General features: G+C 31.9%; 1 protein-coding gene across 11 annotated transcripts in view; it reads right to left on the reverse strand.

The window, feature by feature from the left end:
• The window catches only part of LOC123550579 (15-hydroxyprostaglandin dehydrogenase [NAD(+)]-like), an 85,123-nt gene that overhangs the window by 35,897 nt on the left and 23,537 nt on the right, over positions 1–25,689 (reverse strand). The window contains exon 1 of one of the 11 annotated variants that reach the window (XM_053545521.1): positions 21,878–22,138. The exons of 5 other annotated variants lie outside the window; for them this stretch is intronic. The gene's annotated coding sequence lies outside the window, so the exon portion shown is untranslated. Of the gene's footprint in view, positions 1–626; positions 811–4,690; positions 4,716–12,325; positions 12,481–12,532; positions 12,835–16,276; positions 16,302–21,877; positions 22,139–25,689 lie in introns of those variants that run through there. 5 more of the 11 variants (XM_053545523.1, XM_053545517.1, XM_053545520.1 and 2 more) reach the window with 5 other exon arrangements.

Genomic DNA, 25,689 nt, shown 5'->3' on the forward strand with positions numbered 1-25,689 from the left:
ACAATAAGCACTATTATTTGTCATCAATAAAATTAGCTTATCTTATTGCAAGCTGTATTGACATTTATTATATCAAGAAATTAACTGAGCTGAGGAGTTTACACGTTTCGTGTCTGTCTTCAAGGAATTTTAAAAAATACACGCATCATTTACCATGTTCGCAAATTCAATATTTCCACGTAACCCCCATAACATTCCACTGACGTAAAAGATAAGTTCAGTTTTCTGTGGACGTGGATGCATTAACTAACAGTACATGTATCAAGTGGCTAGGTATTGACAATAATTCTTCTAAACCATAAGCTTATATGACTGGCTTAAGCGTTTTGAGAGTTATCTGTTTTGGTTCAACTGCCAGTTCGTTCAGAGTGTTTTTTCTATTGAAATTGAAAGACATTATGCCCTTCAGATATATCAATTCCCGTTTGCTGACATATTCTTCATGTTACTTATTAGGAAGTAAAAATGTGACTTTCACCAAATTGTAACACTTATTTTTTATTATACTGTGTATATGATTGCTAATTTACATAACTAATACATATCATACGGCAGATTTACAATCGTCGGTGTCTATGTGTTATATTAAAATGTCATTAATCAGACCAGTTAAATTCATGTCAAACCTGCTTAATTCCAAAATAAAGTTTGTATTCCAAATTGCACTGAATAATCCAAGTTTGGTTAAACTTTAATCTATCAACTTAATTTCAAACAAAAGATTTTGCTTATAAAAGGTGTTTATAGGATCATAATATTTTATTTCGATAGATCTACTTAAACGAATAACACTTGGCATATTGAAGATAATACTCCTGTTTGCGGTCATAACATTTTGTTCTGTGCCTTATAAAATACTGCTACAAAATATAATAATACAACACTGACTGTACAATGTAAGCAGAAAGGCCAGACCACATTTTGTTTTATTTTCCTTATAAAGTATTGCGGAAGAATATAACGTCAGAACAAAAACTGTTTGACGTAACAGCTTTCAATGGCATAAAGAACAAATCACATATTAATCCGTAATCTACTAAACTGGTGTCACAATTATAACTATACATATTGGCTTATTTTACAAAACACATATTTACACAAAGTAATATAAACCAAAGAATAAATCCAAAGACAAGAATAAACCAGGAACACTTAACTTACAGAGACACAACTACCGCGCTTTATCTTTACTATCGTAGAGTGTTGTACAGTTACATGTTTCACTATCTGACATTAAAGTGCTCAAATATTTACACTTTCTGATTGGAACATAAAATATGCAGCTTTCTGGAGAGGTTAATGCATAAGTAAAATATAATATTCCCTTAAAAAGTATTGCGGAATAATATATATAAAGTTATGGCCCTTTTACGCTTTTGTAGAATCAACATTTGTAATACGAAATTCATTCTGAAAATATTTCTGAAATGTCTAGTTCTGCAGCTCTGAAATATGGAAATATCTTACATTCAAGGCATATACTGACACTTTCAGACAACTTTGAGCGATTTTTACGAAGTTCCAAAATCTCTATGTACCCTTGCTCCGTTACGGACCCCTGTGGGATTCGTGTGTATTCCGAGTTCAAATATGTTATCGTAGATGAAAAGCTGATATGTCGTGTTATAGCCCAGGTATTTTCAAAACGTTAAAATTGACTCCCCATCCCATTAGTAAAAAAAAAGAAGCCCACGCGCTTATATTTTGACGGGGTGACCCCTGCGCGTGACCCCTGACTATCGAACAATGCAAAGGCGACTTTCGTTTTCAAGTTTAGCATGTCTACGTTCATTTTCTTTACTTCTGGAAATAGTTGAAGGTCGAGTTATGTCATTTTCTGTGTTGTCAAAAACATACATATGCCTGGCAAGATTGCATAAAAATGTGCTCGGTGTCCTAAGGATATGTGTAAAGTCGCCATTTGTGTAATAGATATAGTCCTTTCGGTTATGCATTAACCAATTCATGAAAAGCGTATATTTTACACAAAGTAATATAAACCAATGAACTAATTTAAAGACAAGAATAAACGCATAACACTAAACTAACGGGATCAAGCTACCGCACTTTATCTTTACTATCGTAGAATGATGTATAACATGTTTCGGTATCTGACATTAAAGGGGGTAAAATATTTACACTTTCTGATTGAAACATGAAATATGCGGCTTTCTAAGGAAGTTAATTCATAAGTGCAATATAATATTAATTGTATGGTTGAAATTCGCAAAAAAAAAAAAAAAAAGAAAAAAAAATGAAAACCAAAAATGATTCGATGGAGATGGTTGATAAGGTCAGCGTTATTTCGCTAGCACTATCATCAAACGTAATTAGCAACTTCTAATGAACTTTTTTGTAGTTGTCATATATTCACCTAGAGTTTTATTTAAGGAACAAACTAATCTATTACACAGACCTTGAATTCAATTAGAAATTATCTGTTATTGTCTTTGTTACCCCTGTAAGGACAACGATATTTGAATTCATTTGGTTTTAACGGAGTTTCTAGTTTGGTAGATATAGAGATAAATCAACAATCTGAAACAAAACACAGTTTTAATACTGTTTAATATTAGTGCGAAACCAAGGCAGTTAAAGAAGGGGTATGGATAATTTTATGAAAGTATATTTCTAACGAATTGTTACTAAACTCATAACTGGTAATGAAAATCCTTGACAAATGTAATAAAATTGTTCCTATAGTCCTGATATTCCTGCCGGCGAGTAAATATGTCTTTGCGACCAGTGCAGACCACGAGCAGTCTGCACGGACATACAGGCTCAATTTGGCCTGCACTGTCCGCTATTCAGTCATTCAATTTTCAGTGAACACCCCTTCGTATAATAAATGGTACTGCCCAAATTGAATGATAGACAAGTCCATTTCAGAAATCTAGCAAGGTGAAAGTTAAACAAATTAAATTGTCCCAACTGTCAGTATTGACATTTCGGTTACAATGTATATACGTCAGGTGATAAGGAAAATATTTTAATATACTGAAGCAACATTGACTAGGGAACAATCTGCGTATTAATGTATGTATGAAATCAAGATAGTTTTATTCGATTTTACGTCGCATCGATGGGCCATTTTGCGACTGCCAAGATATTCATGATGAAATAAAACCCAAGGTATCCCTCCATGCATTATTTCAGGCAAAAAGGTGAGCACCTGGGTAGAACCTACCGATCTTCCGCCAACCAACTAGATGGCTTCCTTATATAAGTATTCTAATCCGAAGCCGATTTGTCGAACTCACAATGGAGATTGGCAAGTGATTAGAAGCGAAGCCGGCGACCTTAATCACTCGTCAATGGACCACAAATGGTGTATTATATATGGAATTTCATATGCAGAGTACCGTATAGCGGGTTATTTCTGCGGGGGGAATATTTCTGCGTTTCTGCGGTCTCTCGATAGAATCGCAAAAATATTTCCAGCAGAATATTCATCCAGCAAAAATTTAAAACGGAAAAAATCTGTATTTTTTTATCAACGTTGTTTCACGCTATGTTACCCGAGGTAATCCAAAGTTCACAATGGCCTGGTCTAATTATTGAAAATTACCGTCGCCATCTAATAATTACCGATAATGGTATAATCATGATAATTAGGTGTGATGGTCAATCAAAGTCCTAACTGTTAATCCCTCAGAAAACATTCTTTTGTGAATGAAATAAACTGAGTGAATTTCACTTGTGTTGTTCTGATTAATCTCTTGTGGCGATCTTCCAAACTAGGTATACTTTAGTAACCTTTATATAAGTTTACCCGTTATATATTTACCGTAGTTTGCAGTTGTTGTTTGTGCAATCATTTATTGTTATTGGACTTATAATTTTTCATTTCGCAAGTTATTATATCCTACAATGTATTCATTAAATGCAAATTACATTACAGCAGTTACCAGTAATTTAGTTTATTGTTTTCATACGCTATCATTCTCACAACGTCCGATCATGCGAGGAATTATCTCCCCCTTGGCATCGAAAACGCAAAAAATTCTCTTCCTTTTAAGTGAAAACGCAGAAATTAAACACGCAGAAATTTGTTTCACATTATTTGGGGCCAAAACGCAGAATATTTTGACCGCAGAAATAACCCGCTACACGACAGATTTACAATCGTCAGTGTCTATGTGTTATATTAAAATGTCATTAATCAGACCAGTTATATTAAAATGTCATTAATCAGACCAGTTAAATTCATTTCAAACCTGCTTAATTCCAAAATATAGTGTGTATTCCAAACTGCACTGAATAATCCATGCCTGGTTCAAGTTTTATCTATCAATTGAATTTCAAACAAAGGGTTTTACTTATTAAAGGTGTTTATAGGATCATAATATTTTATTTCAATCAATCTACTTAAATGAATATTTATAACACTTCGAATGTTGAAGATAATACTTCTGTGTACGGTCATAACATTTTGTTCTGTGCCTTATAAAATACTGCTTTAGAATATGATTATACAACACTGACTGTACAATGTGAGCTGAAAGGCCAAACCATATTTTATTACATTCCTTATAAAGTATTGCGGTAGAATATAACGACAAAACAAAAACCGTTTGACATAACAGCTTTCCATGACATAAGGACAAATCAATTTTTGATAATGAAGTGATATCCCTTGATAAAATATACCGAACTGGCGTTACAATTAAAACAATATTTATTGACCTACCCTTTTAAGGCAGTCGTGATAATGTAACTCAAACAGGTTTTAAAATATAACACATACATGTATTAATATCCAGAGTTCAGTTAAATAAAATACACTCATTTAAAAGTCACAAGTCTAAATATTCCATAAAAACATAAGTCCGTTTAGCCGATTTATAATCATTCAGTTGGATTAATAATAAAAGATAATATTGGCTTATTTTACAAAACACATATTTACACAAAGAAAACCAATGAACTAAGTTACACGAATAAACGCATTTCACTAAAATAACGGGATCAAGCTACCGCACTTTATCTTTACTATCGTAGAATGATGTAACATTTTTCGTTATCTGACATTAAAGGGGGTAAAATATTTACATTTTCTGATTGAAACATGAAATATGCGGCTTTCTAAGGAAGTTAATTCATAAGTGCAATATAATATTAATTGTATGGTTGAAATTCACAACAATAAAAAATGAAATAAAAAATGAAAACCAAAAATGATTCGATGGAGATGGTTGATAAGGTCAGCGTTATTTCTCTAGCACTATCATCAAAGGTAATATGCAATTTATTATGACCTTTTTTGTAGTTGTCATATATTCACGTAGAGTTTTATTTAAGGAACAAACTAATCTATTACATAGACCTTTAATTCAATTAGAAATTATGTTTTATTGTCTTTGTTACCCCTTTAGATAAGATATTTTAATTCATTTGGTTTCAACGGAGTTTCTAGTTTGGTAGATATAGAGATAAATCAACAATCTGAAACAAAACACAATTTTAATACAATTATATTCAGTATATATTAGAGCGAAACCAAGCCAGTTAAAGAAGAGGTATGGATAATTTTATGAAAGTATATTTCTAACGAATTGTTACTTAACTCATAACTGGTAAAGAAAATCCTTGACAAATCTAATAAAATTATTCCTATAGTCCTGACATTACTTATGCAAAGAATGATTTTCAAATCCTTTATCTAATGCTAAAACTTTAACTTGGTCAACCAGGTTGAAAAAAATTAAATTTTGATAAAACCAACTATTGTATAAAGTCGCCATTCGTGTAAAAGATATAGTTCTTTTCACTGGTGTATAACACAAAAGTCATTAACCAAGGTTGTAATATGAAGTTTTCCGGCATGTGAAAATACCAGAATGCAGCTTCTAAAATTGATTAATTAATGAAAAGCGTATATTTTACGAAGTGTTATAAAACTGTATCATCTAAAAGAGACTAAAGTTGGCTTTGATGTGTAAATTATGATTATTTTATATCATTCAATACTTTTTGTTAGAAAAATATTGCTTGAATTCCTGACGACTTTCCCTTCCTTAAATGCATCAACAAGTTTAACGAAACCATAAGTTTATTACATGTGTAAAACTCTTGATACAATGTTGTTCTTTAACTTACTTAATTTATCAACATACAAAACTTACTTTTCAGGCGAATGTAATGCACATGCATTTGTTGTGAAATTAATTTGTCTGTTGCCATGTACATGGACGAGAAGCTCTGTTCTGACATAAACCTTTAGCCTTCTGCCGGCGAGTAAATATGCATTTGCGACCAGTGCAGACCACGAGCAGTCTGCACGGACATACAGGCTCAATTTGGTCTGCATTGTCCGCTATTCGGTCATTCAATTTTCAGTGAACACCCCTTCGAATAATAAATGGTACTGCCCAAATTGAATGATAGATAAGTACATTTCAGAAATTTAGCAAGGTAAAAGTTAAACAAATTAAATTGTCCCAACTGTCAGTATTGACATTTCGGTTATATACACCAGGTGATAAGGAAAATATTTTAATATACTGAAGCAACATTTACTCAAGATGTTTTTGTTCGATTTTACGTCGCATCGATGGATCATTTTGCGACTGTCAAGATATTCATGATGAAAGAAATCCAAGGTACCCCTCCATGCATTATTTCAGGCAAAAAAGGCGAGCACCTGGGTATAGAAACGCCGATCTTCCGTCAATCAACTGGATGGCTTCCTTATATAAGTATCCTAATCCAAAGGCGATTTTTCGAACTCACAATTGAAATTGGCAAGTGATTAGAAGCGAAGCCGGCGACCTTAATCACTCGTCAATGGACCACATATGATGTATTATATACGGAATTTCATATGCAGAGTATATAATATAGTAACAAAGGCGATGCATATTTGCTGCCTCGAATAAGCCAAACAATCTCACACTCGTGTATTATATCTTAACGTAATTTTCTGACTCTTTTGACTTATCTGGATTCTCTCTTGTTACTCTGCCTTTAATAAAAGTATTGAATTATTTCTAAAAGTATTCCTTCTTTGGTTTCACTTTGGTTATGAGGTTTTTCATTGAAACTAGAGGACATTTTTTTCTTCTAAAATCAAATACCCATTTCTTGACATATCCTTTATGTTACTTAACAGGAAGTAAAATGTGATTTTCATCGAATTGTAACACTTATTTTAATTATATTGTATATATGATTGCTAATTTACATACCTAATACATATCACACGACAAATTTACAATCGTCAGTGTCTATGTGTTATATTAAAATGTCATTAATCAGACCAGTTAAATTCATTTCAAACCTGCTTAATTCCAAAATATAGTTTGTATTCCAAACTGCACTGAATAATCCATGCCTGGTTCAAGTTTTATCTATCAACTGAATTTCAAACAAAGGGTTTTACTTATAAAACGTGTTTATAGGATCATAATATTTTATTTCAATCAATCTACTTAAATGAATGATTATAAAACTTAGAATGTTGAAGATAATACTTCTGTGTGCGGTCATAACATTTTGTTCTGTACCTTATAAAATATTGCTATAAAATATGATTATACAACACTGACTATAAACGTGAGCTGAAAGGCCAAACCACATTTTATTATATTCCTTATAAAGTATTGCGGTAGAATATAACGACAGAACAAAAACAGATTGACGTAACATCTTTCCATGGCATAAAGGGCTAATCAATTCTGATTAATAAAGTGATATTCCGTGATAAAACGTACCGTTAAAACAATACTTACTGACCTACCCTTTTAGGCAGTCGTGATAATGTAAGATACTAGAAAACATTCCAAACTCAAATAGGTTTTAAAATATAACACATACATGTATTAATATCCAGAGTGCAGTTAAATAAGATAGACTCATTTAAAAGTCACAAGTCTAAATATTCCATAAAAATATAAGTTCGTTTGGCCGATTTATAACCATTCAGTTGGATTAATAATAAAAGATAATACTGGCTTATTTTACGAAACACATATTTACACAAAGTAATATAAACCAATGAACTAATCCAAAGACAAGAATAAACGCATAACACTTAACTAACGGGATCAAGATCTTTACTATCGTAGAATGATTTAACAGTTTTCGGTATCTGACATTAAAGGGGGTAAAATATTTACACATTCTGATTGGAACTTGAAATATGCGGCTTTCTAAAGAAGTTAATTCATAAGTGCAATATAATATTAATTGTATGGTTGAAATTCACATAGAAAATCAAATAGAAAATGAAAAGAGATGGTTGACAAGGTCAGCTTTATTTCTCTAGCACTATCACCAAAGGTAATATGCAACATATTATGATCTTTTTTATAGTTGTCATATATTCACCTAGAGTTTTATTTAATGAACAAACTAATCTATTATATAGACCTTGATCTTCATTAGAAATTAAGTTTTATTTCCTTTGTTGCCCCTTACAGACAAAGATATTTGAATTCATTCGGTTTCAACGGAATTTCTAGTTTGGTAGATATAGCAATAAATCAACAATCTGAAACCAAACACAATTTTAATACAATTATATTCAGTCTACATTAGTACGAAACAAAGGCAGTTAAAGAAGAGGAATGGATAATTTTACGAAAGTATATTTCTAACGAATTGTTACTAAACTCAAAATTGGTAATAAACATCCTTGACAAATATAATAAAAATATTCCTATAGTCCTGACATTACTTATGCATAGAATGATTTTCAAGTTTATCTTATGCTAAAAATCTTGGGCAACCGGGTTGAAAAAAAATCAAATTTTGGTAAAAGATCAAGTGAAAATCTTATCTGTATAAAGTCGCCAGTTTTGTAATAGATACAGTTCTTCCGTCAGCCAACTGGACGGTTTCCTTATATAAGTATACTAATCCCAAGGGGCGTTTTCGAACTCACAATGGAGAGTGTAGACTGGCATCAGTCGTTAGAGTCATTACCTGTAAAGCACTTGGCCATAAAATCCTCTCTGATACCACTTTCTCATAAAATTTACAATATCTCTAGCCTCTGTCTCGTGTTGAGATAAGCCACAGTAAAAGGGAGCTACAGAAAATTTGAAATATATTTAAAAAAAAAAATAAAAAAAAATGGGAAATGTTAAATCTCAACAGACTGTGTAAGTCTATGGAGAGTGACAAGTGATTAGAAGCCGGGGACCTTAATCACTTGTCCATGGACAAATTCACATGCTGAGTAATAAAACAAAAACAATACATATTTTCTGCATTGAATAAATCAAACAGTCTCACACTCGTGTTTCTAGTTTCTGACTATCTGAGACTAAGAGTTTTTGATACTTTCTTCTTCCTTGTTTCGCCGGGCCTTTATCTGGTTCCTCTCTTGTTACTTTGCCTTCGGTAGACGTATTGAATTCTTACGGTTACGTTTCTTTAGAGGATTGCTTTTGCACTATTAACTCATTTAAAACTTGCAGAGGTGTTTTGTTTCTTGTGTTTATTGATTGCAATAATGGACAGATACATAAATGTAAATACATGTACTTTTGCAGGGCCTCTAATTAGGGAACACTGCATTCTTTCCTCGTTTGCTTTGTCTCTATAGTTTATATATAGATCAATTAGAATATTATTAATGCATACCATAAGATAGTTTTACTACCAACGACTGTATATATAATAAAAAGATGTTAATTGAAATGTTCAGCTTCATTTCAAACCTGAATATATCCACTAACAGAATGTAGTTTTAATCGCAGTTCGTACTGTAATCCACTTATCTTGTAATCCAAGTTATTAAATCAAACAAGGTCAAGCTCAATCCCTTGAGAAAACAATACAAATATTTCACGGGGAATGTTTACGTTATACTTAAGTTGTTCAACAAAATCATGATGTTAATATATCTCGTTTGATCTATTCAAAATATTTACAAATTAATTGAGTGATTGTTACGTATATCTCCTATGCTTTGCCAAGATAATACTTGGATTAATGTTTACGAGTTTGTATGTACCAAATATTGTAATAAACTGCTTCGGTACAAATGAAAACGTCCCAAATTATGTACAGACATTGTCAAGTATATTTCAGCCCTTGAGAGCACTTCACAAAAAAAATCTCGAGATATTTTACCATTACTGTTTGTCTCCTGGTAAATAAGAGTTGGACGTGATAACGAAAATAATAATATTTATTCGTATAATTTATGTTTTATTATCATGTATAAACACTATTGACCTTGTACTGTCTAATGTAGCATTTGAAAGGAACTCAGATAAGAACGCCATGATGTCCTGATATCGCCCACCAGTTTTACAGCTCAAGCGAGTATAACAAAAATACTTCAAAAACGGGGATGAAAAATCACAAGGTTTTCCACAAAGCCATAAAGAGACTATAATGGCTTTTAACAATTTGAGCAGAGGGTTAGTATCCCAAGTCACATTTCTGAGAATGTTACTGAAAGAAACATTTGGAAAAATAATGATTGAGTTTCTGACATTTTTTTTAAAGATTCCATTATGTACATAGAAAGAAAATTGGACACACCCCTTGCAGGCATGATTTTTGTTTCGAAACAAAATTGTTCGAACAATCTTGACAGACAGCCATGTGAAATGTTTAAGGATTAGACCAGCAGTTTCTAACAAGTAGATTTTTAAAGATGTACACTGAAATGTAGCAAAGCCCTTAGACAGCCACGTTTTTTACAAATGAGAATAAACTGAACAATCGTAGTAGAAACCAGATTAAGAACTATTTTGTTAAATTATTTTAAAATTCCATGCATTTACTGCCGTCGACGATGTTACGTTCTTGAATCTTTGCGCTTTTCCTAATGGATATTTATCGTTTGCTTTTACCAGGTTTTACGTTGTTCATATATCATTGTTTGTTTATACTCTCTTTGCACTTTTTACCTTAGTTTTGCTACTTTGAGGTCCATACTCCAACGCCATTTTGTTCAATATTTTCTTGTTATTCGTCAACCAATATCAATTCATACGTTGCTTATACCATACGAAACAGCAGTAAATTGTTAGAAATGTCCTTATGTGATTAATTGATCATTTCCTCAACATTTCATCATAGAGTTCACTTGGTTACAGAAAACATACAATTATATTTTTATTTCGTTTATATTTAGTTTAATCATGTTTTGCCGAAGATGTCATAAAACATACAGTTTAAATAGTTATATGATTATTATTATGCCGAATAAAAAAAACCTGCACTTTAATTTGGAAATATATCGAGTGTTATTCAAGAAGTTTATTGTTTATTTTCAGTCTCATCCATTTACATGTTTACAGTATAAAAGCATGACATATACATAATAAAACACAAGTAAATGGCCACTCAAATTTGAATTACAAGAGACTATATATATAAAATTTCTACATATCACATATTTCACATAAATCAATTCTCATATATTACAGTAAAAAGCAAGACATGTCTGCTAATCATAACACAAAGATGTGTCCTAAAATTTAATTAAAAAAAAGGGTTATAAGACACTGAACCAGATTAGACAGGTGCACTAAATGTGCGCTAGTAAAAAATGGCTTAAAGAATCAAGTATCCCCACCAATCAGATTGGTAGAGAACAGATTAGCAGATATCTCTTACTTAACACTAAAATACTGTAATTATTTTAAAGAATCTACATACAATTTAGTAAAAAAAAATTATAAATAAATAAAAGCCTATCTATACAGGTACATTAAACTGTGTTTATATTATATAAAGTATTACTTCTTTTTTTAAGTATATCATAACAGGTTTTTGCAACTATTCTTATCAAATTTGGATGTGTGAATAACAAGAATGAGTACGTTTGATGAAACAGGAAACCATATCAACACCAAAAGCACGATACGTGTTTGATAACTGACACCTCTGCAGGTAAACCTGATAATCCTGTTTCCGCATGCAACAGTTGGTATTTAATAGTTTGTAAAACGTGCACTCTTCAGTAAGCTCTTGGTGCTAAAAGTTTATGATGAACTGACTTCCTCATTTGTTTTGTCACTAGAGTTACAAAAAAAACTATTGAACTGCGATTTTTTTATCTTACTTTATTAACTAGCGGATAAGACAGTATTATAGCGTGTTAATGTTTCTGAGAACCAATCCCTTTAAATATTCTTTTTAAATATTCAAAAAGGATATATGTATTAGGCCATATAAAAATTACTTATGTTAAATAATCAACTAAAGCATGCATTTCGTCAAACTGACACTAAAAGTTATTCAATAGAAATGTATTTCGAATGAACCTTCCTTTACATTAAGATCATACACGTAACCAATTTCATTTGTTAACACCTTCTTTATATCACATATAATTCATATAAAATGAAGTGATACTTACAGTTTAATATATCAGCTTTCCATGACAGGTGAAACATCTGTTCAAGTCCAATCAAAAGCTTATTAAATACCTTTAATGATTATATAAAGATATATGATCTACAAGTAACACTTCATTTTCTCTCATGTTTCGAATGGGTTTAACTGACAACTACTGTAATTAATGCAAACTTAAATATTGATTTATTAATAAGCACTTTTTACCAACCTTTCTCGAAGTTCTGAATACAAATCAAAATAACACTCCAAATTCCTAAATGTTTTGCCATCGAAATTGCTTTAAAGCAATTGTTTATCACTTCAAACTAATATCAAACATGTTAGCACCGAGTATGTAGTGTATGTAGAACACTCGGAGCTAAAATAAAATCCAGGAAAAGTATCGAGATAAGTCCAGTTAATGACGAATATTGGCTTAATTTATACAGCACATATTTACAGCAGTAACATAAACAAAAGAATAAATCCAAAGACAAGAATAAAAACATAAAACTAAACACATGGTGATAAAGACTCCGCGCTTTATCTTTACTATCGCATAGAACCTAATGTAACGTGTAACGTACGGTACCTGGTATTATTTACAGTTTCTGATTGCTATACAAGATATCCTGATAATCGGTAGGATTCTTGACAGGTGTAACGTATATCAACATAATTTCAATGTATCTTTCTACAATCACGTGATGAATAGAAATAAATGCTTGTTTTTTTTGGGCTAGGTGGCCTTTTCATATGCCTTTATCAAGTGTTTTCTTAACTTGGCTCAAAATGTTTGTATCAGGTTATATGCATTTTAACTTTTTCGGAATTATTAATTTATATCTAATAAAAAGTAAGAATATAAATCCATTTTCCTCTGCCAGAACCCTTACAATGTGTTTATTGCCTTTTCATAATGTATACATACAAACTATTTAAAAAAAATGTCACGGATGGCATAAGCATGCTACTGTTTATTGATAAAAAATATAATAGGAAACCTAAGTTCAATGCATATCATGACATTTTCATTATAACAAATTTTACGACAAAAACATTTTATGTCTTTCAGTATCTATCTTCAATATTTTGTAATAAGATTTATCTTCTGTAGTCCCATGATAAATACAGAAAAAACACAGTATATACGTTCTTACTTCAGGTCTTGAAGATTATATCTGTTAGGTACGTTATTCTACAGCTGTTTCGTTATGGAGGCAGAAATGTTTTAAACGAAGTAAAATATCTTTGGAAAATGACATTAATTTTCAATCGACATTCCGCAAGATTCATTTCAAGTCTTTCAACATTTTTCAAAGATTATCTTTTAGTAATGATTAATTAAGCAAAAAACGAGTATTACTTCTTACAGGTTTTAATTATTATATTCCTGTACCATTTACAGATTTCGATGGAGGCAAAAATGTTTTAAAACAGTGAACATGCATTAATTGTCTCGACATGTCGCGATTCATAGTCAATCTTCGAACATTTTCAAGATTACTTTATAAATTGTATTAACAAAAACGACTGATTGGATCAGTTATTTTAAATTTCGTAACAGGTTATATACTCAGTCATGAAGTAAAATATTATGTAAAACAGTCGAATTTTGGCTGTTCTTTGTATTATAATAAAACTAAATTCTATTTAGTTGCACGACACTTAAGATATACATAAAAAACTGCGTTATGAAAATTCATTTCTTTAACAGACTTGAACTTCATTCAAGCATTATAGTTTTCCAAATTAATGGATCAATGCACCAAATGTAATTCTCGATCACATTTGCGTTTACCTTTAATAAAACAAATTTGCCGTTGACATTGACGTAGACGTAGAAGTTCTGTTTTCAACTCAAAACAAATTGTTTGCCATCAACAAATCCCTGATCGTCTTTTCACTAAAATTAGTTCTTATTTGATCCAATCCAAACGATGGAAATATGAAATACGTTCAACATTCTCAATAGTGAACTGGATGAGTGATTAAAATGTCTCTGATTGAAACTGACAAAAACTGTCAAAATCCAATGTAGCTTTACAGGAATATACAAAGAATATTTTGATTGTTGATTCATTACAGTAAACAGAGTACATGTTAAGAAAGGCTGATTTCCTTCCGCGAAAAAAAATGCTCTGAATGGTATAGTTGTTTACAGATCAAGTTAAAGTTTTACTAATGCATATCACTGGACAGTTTTAAACTACTGATGTATACATAAGTTTTATGGAAGGTAAACAATTCTTACATGATCTGGTGTGTCAAAGTGATATAATTTTTGATGAAAACGGTTGACGCGCGACCGTCGAGACAACATTATCAACTGCATTATGACATCAAATTTCTGCAAGTTGTCGAATTCATTACAATCCGGTTTAATGGTATTTAGTATATTTTATCATGATATCCCAACGAGCATGTTACATTAAAATACAAAATACTACAACGAAACCTTTTACTTCGGTTTAAACGTCTGATTTATCGCGTATTCTTACTCATTCCCATTATTGTGTGTCTCCATGTTATCAATCTGACTAAAGTACATCTCCTATTACGCTACGCATAGGATCTGACAACGACCTATTGATGGCCTCGTTCTGACAACCCTTCCGCTAGCCAATCAAAAGTTAACTTACCAACATTCTGCAAGCTTTAAAATGCCTTGGTATTTGATATTAACAATTTTTATGTAGAAATATGTCAGATAGCCGTTTAGCTCAGTCGGTTGCGCACTTGCTCTGTAAGCGAGAGGTCCCGGGTTCGAGCCCTGGATTAACTGCAAATTTTTCTTACTCTTTAACATTCGAACAAGTTGTCTGATTGGTTCAAACAAAAATAGATTTGCGAAAATAAAAAAAGCAATCTTGGAAATCCAAAATATACAGAAGACGAATGTGAATGGGTCGTTCTCAGATCTTCGTTTAGAAGATCAAGTACTTTAGTCAGATTGCCATGTTATTATCTTTTTCTTAGATATTCATACTAAAATTAAATTTTCTGATTGTATGAGATAGAAAAAAAACCCAAATGATATCCAAACGATTCTGACTGCCAATTAAATTATATGCGGATTTACTCTCCAATTACTCTCGTTCTCAAACATAGTAACGGAAAATGACATCTGGAATGATATAAAAGATTATAGCAATTTCTCTAAACGAAGTTTTGTGACCTCTAAAGATAACAAGCTGTCGCTCCAAATGACCTTTATTATACATTATACATTCACCAATAAGTGAATTTGAGAAAGTGTTTCATGCAAAAATACATACTCATCTACTATTGAATATACTAGTATCCGCATCTCTCAAGTCGTGGTACAAAATGAAACATGGTTTCAATCAAACCGAGCCTGCAACATTTTCGTTTTTGTTGTGTTGAGCGACCTGTTGAGTTTCTACCTTTCCTATTTTTTTACATAAAGCAGGTATTCTGTCATCATAATATATGTTTCCTTTGTCCGTCTAACCAAAATCATTTTATAACATGGTATTCGTATTATTATGATGACGGCTATAATTTGAAAATAAAAGCAAAGTGCATCGTTTATCTTTTTATGGTGTAAGAATATTTCTTTTCTTAACTTTAACAGCTTACAATACATGCTACATTTTCTGCAAAAAACAGTAATACCACATTCTTTTTTTCTGTTACTCAGGTTTGGAAACTGTTCGAAACGTCCAGGTGGTAAAACTAAATATTTTTCAATACCATACAATTATAGAATTTTACATTCAGACATAATTTTAGTTATTAATGTCCTCTTTGAAGCCCGAGAAAAAACTTGTATAAAGCAAGAAATATTTAAAGCAAAGTCAAATTATGATAACAGTTAAACGCAACAGTTTCCTGTGGTAGGTGGAAACATCTGTTAACAACCTAAAGACTGTTACCATCAGAAAATACACTGTGATTAATGTAAATTACTTAATGAGCAGTAAACATATAACAGCCATTGTTTACCAACCTTTTTTTGTATCCAGTCTGATTTTCTGACTAAACATAAAGAATAATTTCCAGTCTCCTAAGCTTAGGCTTTATCGTAAAAATTGCTTGGTAACAGCTTGTTTGAATTAATTAATATCGAGCACGTTACCTACATGATCTCTTGAATTATATCACATAAAACACACAATGTCTGCATTCAGTAACCCACTCCCCTCTAGACCAGAGTCCAAAATATTCCGTCACAACATAGATTTTCAAATGATAACGGTTAAACCAAATCAATGAAAAATGTTAGCTAAATGTATACATTGAACGCATATTTACACCAAACGAATAATTTCAAGTACAAAACACTAATAATATACTGGTAAATAATCTACGCTTTATCTTTACTATCGCAGAGAACCTAAAATAAACCGTTATAACATATTAACACTAAAAAATCCAAAATCAAGAAAAAAACAATAAAACTAAACTTATAGTGATAAAGGTTCCGCGTTTTATCTTCACTATCGCAGAAAACATAATGTAACGTTTTGTAAACACGTCTCTTCAACCTTTCTGACTCCTATACGAATTTTCATGTTTATCGGTAGGTTAAAGCCTCGATTCCGATTTATTATACTGATCCCAAAGCTCATTAACAAACCTTATTACTGATTTGTATCGATTATTTTTTCTCTCTAACATGAAAATCTACTGACCCTCTACTATTAATTATTTGGTTTGTTAGTGACCCTCCATGGATATATATGAGGTCAGTATGATAAATGTGGGGGCGAGGCGTCATCCAAATGCCCATCTTTATCATACTAACCCCAACTTTTTCCCTGGACGGTCACTCACAAACCCGTTAATTCATTTGTTTTATCAACCACTTATTTATAGCCTAGATCAACTTTGACCCTCAACAGAAATATAGGGGGTCACCACGTGACCACGTCTACACCACGTATACAACAAGAGAAATTATTTTCAATGTTTTGGTTCGATTCTTCGCTTTACCTATGCAAACCTGTGGTGAACTATTGAATGCTCATTTAGTCTGAATCATATTCCATCAAAACGTTTCCGAGTGTCAGCAAAAAGAAAGCAATTTCTACGTTGAGCCCTAGTTATATTTGGTTTTGTCAAATCAAACCAACAAACTGATTAATCTCGTTCCCAATCATAGTTACGAAAAATGACAGCTGGAATTTTATCAAACGTAACAGCAATTTCACGTAAAATCTTGTTGACCTCTTAGATAACAAGCAATTGGCAACACATTAGCTTCATAGTATATCATCCGTCCAACCGTCGTTGTAACTGAAATAAGACTTTCAAGTTAAATAACATTCCAATCTGAATGAACAAAAGACGAAACATAGAGCTTTTCATTTGCGGTGTTAACCATGTCAAAGCAAACATCCAGAAACTACTTGATATTATTGGAAGTCTTCAAATAATTTGGGTAGGCCATTCAAATATAAATTTTAGTATAATTTATGAATATTGATAATGTTTTATAACGTCTTCAGTATTCAGATCAAATTTCATTTGTCTGAGAAATGTAAACATAAATATATATTTCATAGCAAGACACTTGGAGCTGTATGTTCATTTTCTATACCAGAGAAGTTGCTGTATGTTTGAGAATCAATTTCGACAAATAGAAACGATAATGACACACGTTTAAAGCAAATATGTACAAATATTTGATCTTCAGTAAACGTCTATTTTACTGACTGCTCAATTGATAAAGTCGATGTTAAAAAATGCACAGAATGTTGTAAATATTGCCCTACAGTCCCTATTGTATTTGCTGTTGGAGTAAACTAAGCGATGACGAATGTTAAACTTTGCTTACTATGAAATAAGTTGGAATATCTCATGCCACGTAAAATGTAAGGTTTGCAAAAAGACGTTCATCTGTGCAAAGAGGTATGTTCTCATGAATACAGACAAACCTTTGAACAGAGATCACTAGGCTCGAAGAAAGGATACTGCCTTTGTCTCTCATTTGATCACTATAATGTATTCTAACATGCGAATAAAGACGACCTGCCAATATAGACTATTTCTGTCTCTCCAAAGGGTGTTTTTTGTACACAGGTTTGGCCATATCTATATTTTTACAATATGTACATGTTTGAACAATTGTGTAGAGAAAGGATCATTTCTTAGAATAATTAATTAAATTTGCGTAGATAAATAATTTCTTGCTTTCTTATTTACATACTTTTATTGACCATTAAAGAGATTCTTTTCCGGAGATGACTTTTAAGGGAGATTCTCATCTAAAGGCATCAGGGGACGGCAAGGAGTTTTGCAATAAATGCAAATGTACACAATTATTGAAAAGCATCCGCACAAGCAGCAACACTCGTTCCATCTAATGTAAATGGTATGTATCGGACATAATTGAAGACGGTTCAAATTTGTGCAAGTTATTTACCGAGAAATGAAATTATAAAATCATGTTGACCAACATTTTGTGTGTGATATCACGATTTCTTATTTAAACTTTAGTCTTGAGTGTCTTAACATCTAAAATTGTTAGGTATGATTTGGTTAAACAAATCAATATTACGTTATCATAATATCCTCTTTTAAAGTGTTATCACGCAAACTACGCAGATCATGTACTGAATAATACACTTATTTATAGCTCGGAGCTCAAAATATTCCAAGAAAACATAGATCCTCGAGTAGATTGATAACGATTAAATCATAATTATGAAAAGACTGACTGAAAACTATATGTACACAAAGCATAAAATTTTACACTAAAAGAATCAAAGACTAAAAAAAAGCCCATAGCATTTATATAATTATGTTACATGTCGTAACGATGTTCTGGTACATAACATTATTTTAACTTTTTGCTTCCTGTTTCCAAACAGATGGATAAAATGTATATCTGTTCTCTGTTGAGTGTATGTTTCTACTGTCTCATGGTGAATATCTCTTGAGAACCCTTCTAATAACATAATCTGTTTTCAAAACATTTCATTTTCGTATCCTTTCATATGTCATTTTTTCAATATTGTCGATCTCTATTGTGAACTTCAAAAAAACGCAGCATAAAATAATTAATTAGGTGTATTATGTTCTGTAAATCCCATATCTGTAGCCTGTTTTGGGTAAAGTGGTTTATATAATTGCTATCATGTATATTATATTTTAGTTATATGAAACTTCTAGTATTTGCAAATTAAATTTACTACATGTAGGTAGCATTACAACTTCGTTCTAATATTTTAGTGTTAAAATACAAAACAGTTGACCAAACTTTATCTACCGATAAACAAAACAAAAGAAACTAGTTTCAAGAACTTTCATTTCTACACAACAAGCAAAAGTAACAAATTACAATTTAATGTTACCTACGTAACAATACTTATATACACTGGATTAAAAATTCGATGAAAATACTATAATTCTGTTTGTTTGAGATTTTACTGTAACTTCGTATAACGTTTGTTTCTACCTCCAATTGTTTGCACTTAGCTGTATTAGCAGTGCTCCTTCTATCTCGTGTAAAATATCTTTTTATCTTTCTAAAAGATTCGTATAATCATGATAATCAGTATCTCTTACAGTCCCATGATAAATGAAGAATTCCCACAGTACGCTAGTCTGTTTTAGTTCCAAACATTTCTACAGTTACGAATAAATCAAAGAAAAGACTAGGAAATAACAATACGAATAAACTGAACGACTGAAGACCAATGTAGCCGAAACGTCTTCATCTTTGAAACGTGTAATACCAATTAGGACATTTTTTAAGCATTCGGCGGGCATTCTCAAAATTTATCTTAAATAGTTCATATTGAGTGTACATGTTTCTATGATTGTGAGCATAGAAACAACGTGACTCAATGATATTCTTACAATTATAATTGATAAATCACTGCTGTAGCTTGCGATCCGTAAAACATACTGCGTTAATAACACAGTAAAATATCATGCCTGTGTGTTTTGCTTTGTTTATGTCTTTGTGTGATTGAGTGCGCATTGGTCGTGTACGCGCCTATGCGTGTACTGCCGCGGTTTGCCGTTTGAGGATGTCAGGTTTTTGAAACTTTGCTTTTCCTGAATGGATATTAATCGTCTGCTTTTTACAGTATTTACGCTATTCAGATATCATTGTTTTCAATTTAAGCTGTATACCCTATGTGCTATTTTCATCTTATTTGTGCCACTTTCAGTTCATATTACATTATTTTGCTCAATATTTTCTTGCCATTTGTCACTCCAGTATCAATGCAGTAATTGTTAGAAATGTCCTTGATATTATCCCCAACATTTCATTACAATTTTTACTTGTTTACGGAAATCATAAAACTATTTGTTTTTTGTTTTAAATCCTAATATAAAAATATTTGGCCGAACAATATAAAACAAACATGAAATAAATTAAACAATACTTGCAGCATCAGGAAATATTATGTCGCATTAGAAAATGTCATAACACATACATTAGAAATATGATTATGATTTTGCTATGTATTTAGTGTGCATTCAACAACGAGGATTTGATGACTGACATCATTGCAGGTAAACATGGCTATCATGTTTCCGATTGTAACAGAACAGTTAGTATTGTATAGTTTGTTAAACGTGCATTCTTCAGTAAGCTCTTTGCGCAAAAAGCTTATGAAGACCTTAATTTACTTCCTCATTTGCTTTGTCTTTAGAGTTACAAAAAACACTACCGAACAGCGATTTCCCACCTATCTTAATTAGCCTACAAATAAGATGCCTTTCATTTTTTTTTATAAATAAAGCAATATTTAAATTCAAAAAGAGCATATGTTTCATGACATATTTACTTATGTTAAAGACGCATTACAAAATAATTGTATGCTTTTGTATTTCCATGATGGTAATTATCGTACATAGGTTTTATGGAAAAGTGAGAAGTACAAGTATCTTCTAACAAATTTACTGTGACATAGTTTAGGCCAAGACAATGTGTCTAATATCTAAACATTGTTTTGGATGAACGTAGCATTAAAAACAGTGCTGAGTTTATATCAATATTTGTTTCTACAGGGTAAGATAGTTATTGATCAATGTTTTTAATCCTATACTGAAAAGCGACTGACTGATTAAGTTTGAAGATGGGGTTGTGAAAACATATTAATTCAGGGAAAGCCTAACTTGTCCACCTGTCACCATGTAATATAGCTGTAATAAAGCAGTATTATTAGAATGCTTTTCGCGAAGTTCTTGTGGGAGAAAAAAAAAGAATGTCACTAGGTTGTGGTGGGTCTTTAAATAATCAACTAAAACATGTTTCGCTAAACTAAAGATTATTTAATACATATAGAAATGTATTTTGCATGAACTGCACGTAGCCAACCCTGTAGTTAAGGTTTTCTTTTACATTAAGATCATACACTTGTTAATACCCTCTTTATATCACATATAATTCATATAAAATGAAGTAATACTTACAGTTTAATATATCAGCTTTCCGTGACAGGTGGAACATCTGTTAAAGTCCAATCAATAGCTTATTAAATACCTTTAATGATCATATAAAGATACATTATCTATTAGAAACACTTCTTTTTCTCTCATGATATGCATTGGGTTTAATTGACGACTAATCAAAGTACTTTTTACCAACCTTTCTCTGTAGCCCAAATGATTGTATGAGAGCAAATCAAGACTACACTCCAAATTCCTAAATGTTTTGCCATTTAAATTGCTTTAAAACAATTGTTTAACACTTCCAGTTAATACCAAGCATGTTAGCAGTATGTTGTGTATGCAGAACACTCGGAGCTCAACATATTCCAGGGAAAGTATCGAGTCGGTTGATAATGATTAATTATGTCCAATTAATGACAAATGTTGACTTAATCTATGTAGTGCATATTTACAACAGTAACATAAACAGAAGAATTAATCAAATGGCAAAAATAAAAAACATAAAACTAAACACATGGTGATAAAGATTCCGCGCTTTATCTTTACTATCGCACAGAACCTAATGTAACGTGTAACGTACGGTACCTGGTATTATTTACAATATATCCTGATAATCGGTAGCATTTTCTTGACAGGTGAAAGGTATATCTACATATTTTCAATGTATCTTTCTATTATCACGTGATGAATAGAAATAAATGCTTGTTTTGGCATAGGTTGCCTCTTCATATGCTATCGTAACTTAGTTCAAAATGTTTGTATCAGGTAATATACATTTCTAAAACATTTACGGAATAATCAATCTATATCGGATACTACTTTATAGTAAGAATATTCATTTCCTTTGCCGCTACACTTACAATGTTGTTATTGCCCTTTTAAAGTGCTTACCCTTGAACTATTTAGAGACAATTTGTTATGGAATGCAGAAGCAGAAGATTCAATTTATTGAAACAATCTACAAAATGAAAACTAATCTTAATGTACACAATGACATCTACGTTATAGCTAGCCTTTACGACAACACATGTAATGCTTTTCAGTATCTCTACAGTTCTGCCTCCATTTTATTGTAATAAAAGTTATCTTCCGTAGTCCAATGATAAATACAGAATTCCGACAATACTTAATTATTACTTCATGATGGGACATCTGCGCATGCTTTACGTTATTCTATTGACGTTTCGTTATAATATAATAACTGGCGTGGAAATGTATGAAATATTTCAAAAGAAGTAAGATGCTTTTGGAAAATGGCATTAATCTGCAAGATTTATGTTGTGTTTCGAAACTTTTCATTGCAGCTTCTTTTAGTGATTGTAATTAAACAGTAAAACCCAATGGATTCAGGGACTTGCTGACAATTTTTATGACTTACTGATTTGTGTAACCAGTAATAAAACTGTTTAATATATCCTTTTTTTACTGCCTAAATCATAAAGTAAAAATATGTAAAAGAGACGAATTTTGGCTGTTCTTTGTATAATAATAAATCTAAATTATGTCAAAGTTTTGAATTCCTAATGCATATAAAAATCTGTGTTAATATTATCTATTGAAAATTCATGCCTGCAACAGAATTGAATCTTATTCAATCATTATTTTTCTAAATTAATGTACCTATCCGCAATAATGTACTTCTCGATCACACTTGCGTTTATCTTTGCCTTTGACAGTTCTGTTTCGCCTTTAAGCAAATAGTTTGTCCCCAACAAAAACCCTTTTTCTTCTTTTCTCTAAAAATATTCTTATTGAATCCAGATCTAAACGACGGAAATATGAAATACGTCAAAATTCTCAACACCGTGATGCGGATCCCTGGTTATTATGTCTTCGATTGAAACTGACAGGAACTGTCAAAATCGTAAGTAGTTTTACAAGTACTGTGCCAAGAATAACTAAATTGTTGCTTTAATACATTAAACAGTGTATATAGTATCTTTAACCTTTAGCATGCTAGATAAATTGTCGTCTGCTGGAAATGTCGTCTGCTAAAATTGTAAAGTTCATTCAATTTGCTCCAAAATGGAAGAAATATTATCAGAGTAGCAAACAGCATGGAACCTGATCAGACGCCGATTTAATCGACGTCTGATCTGGTTCCAAGCTGTTTGCAAAGGCTGTTAAATTCGCCTGCAGCAGGCTAAGGGTTAAACATGTACAAGTCTCAGGCTCATTTCTTTTAGGGGAAAAATTCTTAATGGTAACAGTTATTTATAGATCAAATTAAGGATTTGCTGGTCCATATTACTGGACACTTTACAATCACTGGTGCGGGAAGTCGGTCAATTCTAACATGATCTGGTTTTCGATTTCGTCAAATAAAGATGGAAAACAATAGTGATATAGGCTTTGATAAGTGAATTATGACGTCAAACTTCTGCATGATGTCCGATGTATAACCCGGTTTAAAGGTATTCAGCATACTCTTGTCATAATATTCCAACGGTTTTAACGCCTGATTTACCGCGTCTTCTAACTCATTCCCATTACTGCGCTTATCTACGTAATTTTGGTAGGCCATAATAGCATTGACTGATGTAATTATTTGCACGACTACTTGTGGGAATATGATTCTATGAGGAAGAAAAAATACCAGTTAATATCCAAAAAATTCTGACTGTCAGCTAAATCATGTGCGGATTTATTCGCCAATTATCTCGTTTTCAACATAGTAGCGCAAAATGACAGCTGGAATGATATAAAGTATTATAGCAATTTCTCTAACGACGTTTAGTGACCTCTAAAGATAACAAGCAGTCGCTCCAAAATACCTTTATAAAGGAGATATCAAAACACAAGAAAAAATCGCAAACTTATTTTGGAACAGGCCATGACAGTAAATCATAACAAATTTGAAATGTGTTACTCAAGTGACCGGCGTACGCCACAGTGTTCTTTTATTCTAAAACCGGCGAGATTCTTTTTCATACCGCTCACGTGACCGCCGTATCCGGGTTTGGCCCATATCCAGACTAGAGATGATATTTGATTGTTTTACAGATGTTACTAGTAACGAAGAAAAGTGGTCAGTAAAGATGATCATACGTGAAGCGGATGTAGTTTGATCGTAATAACACATTCTAGAACTTCGAATTAATAAAATGGGACTAAACGAACAATGTTTATAATTCTGTCTGTTGAACAGATTCTGCGGTAACTTCGTAAAACGTTTTAGTATCTTTTTCCGTTCCATCAAACATATGCACTGCAGTTTTTTTCCAAACATCACCAGTGCCGTGCATAATATTTGTATCATTCTAAATGACAGGCGGAGAGTGTTTGCCCTGTAATTACTACTTTCCTCCTCCCATCATAAAAATAGAATCCTGATAATTCGTATGTTACATTTTAGATCTAAACAATTCTGCAATGAGTTTTGAACACTAACTTATATGTGGATTTTGATTGGGCGAATTAAAGAAAATGAGCAAGAGTTATGCAACGGTATGAAATGGGTCATACGAAGTACGCGTTTGCAAAATGACGTTACTTCTCGAGTTTTATGTAATGTGTTTCGAAAACTTGGAATGTGCTTTCATTTATAAATTATTTTAAATAAGGACTTAAAAAGTACTTGATTTATTAATTATATATATGAATACTTACGCCCTGGTCCAAGCTATGACAATATATTCTTTCAGTATTCAGACTAATACATAAGTTTCTGTTCTGGATGAAAGGAAAGAAATGGTTACTTTGAGCGTTAGTTATGTGCGGTTTTGTCTCATCAAGCGAACTTGTCGATATATCCCGTTCACAAACATAGTGACGGAAAACGAGAACTGGAATGCAATCGCGCTATCGAAAATCAGCAATTTCTTTAAACGATTTTTTGACCTCTAAAGATAACATGCGATACGAAACAAATCAACTTCACTGCACGTCAATACATCATACATTCTTCTTCAAACATTTGATGATGTTATTATAACTAGAATAGAATTTTCATGCCCCCCAAAAATAAACTTACTGAACTAGTTGATCAAAAGAAAAAGGGCATTTTTC

This window comes from Mercenaria mercenaria, chromosome 6 (genome assembly GCF_021730395.1).
Source record: "Mercenaria mercenaria strain notata chromosome 6, MADL_Memer_1, whole genome shotgun sequence".
NCBI classification, from domain to species: Eukaryota; Metazoa; Mollusca; class Bivalvia; order Venerida; family Veneridae; genus Mercenaria; species Mercenaria mercenaria.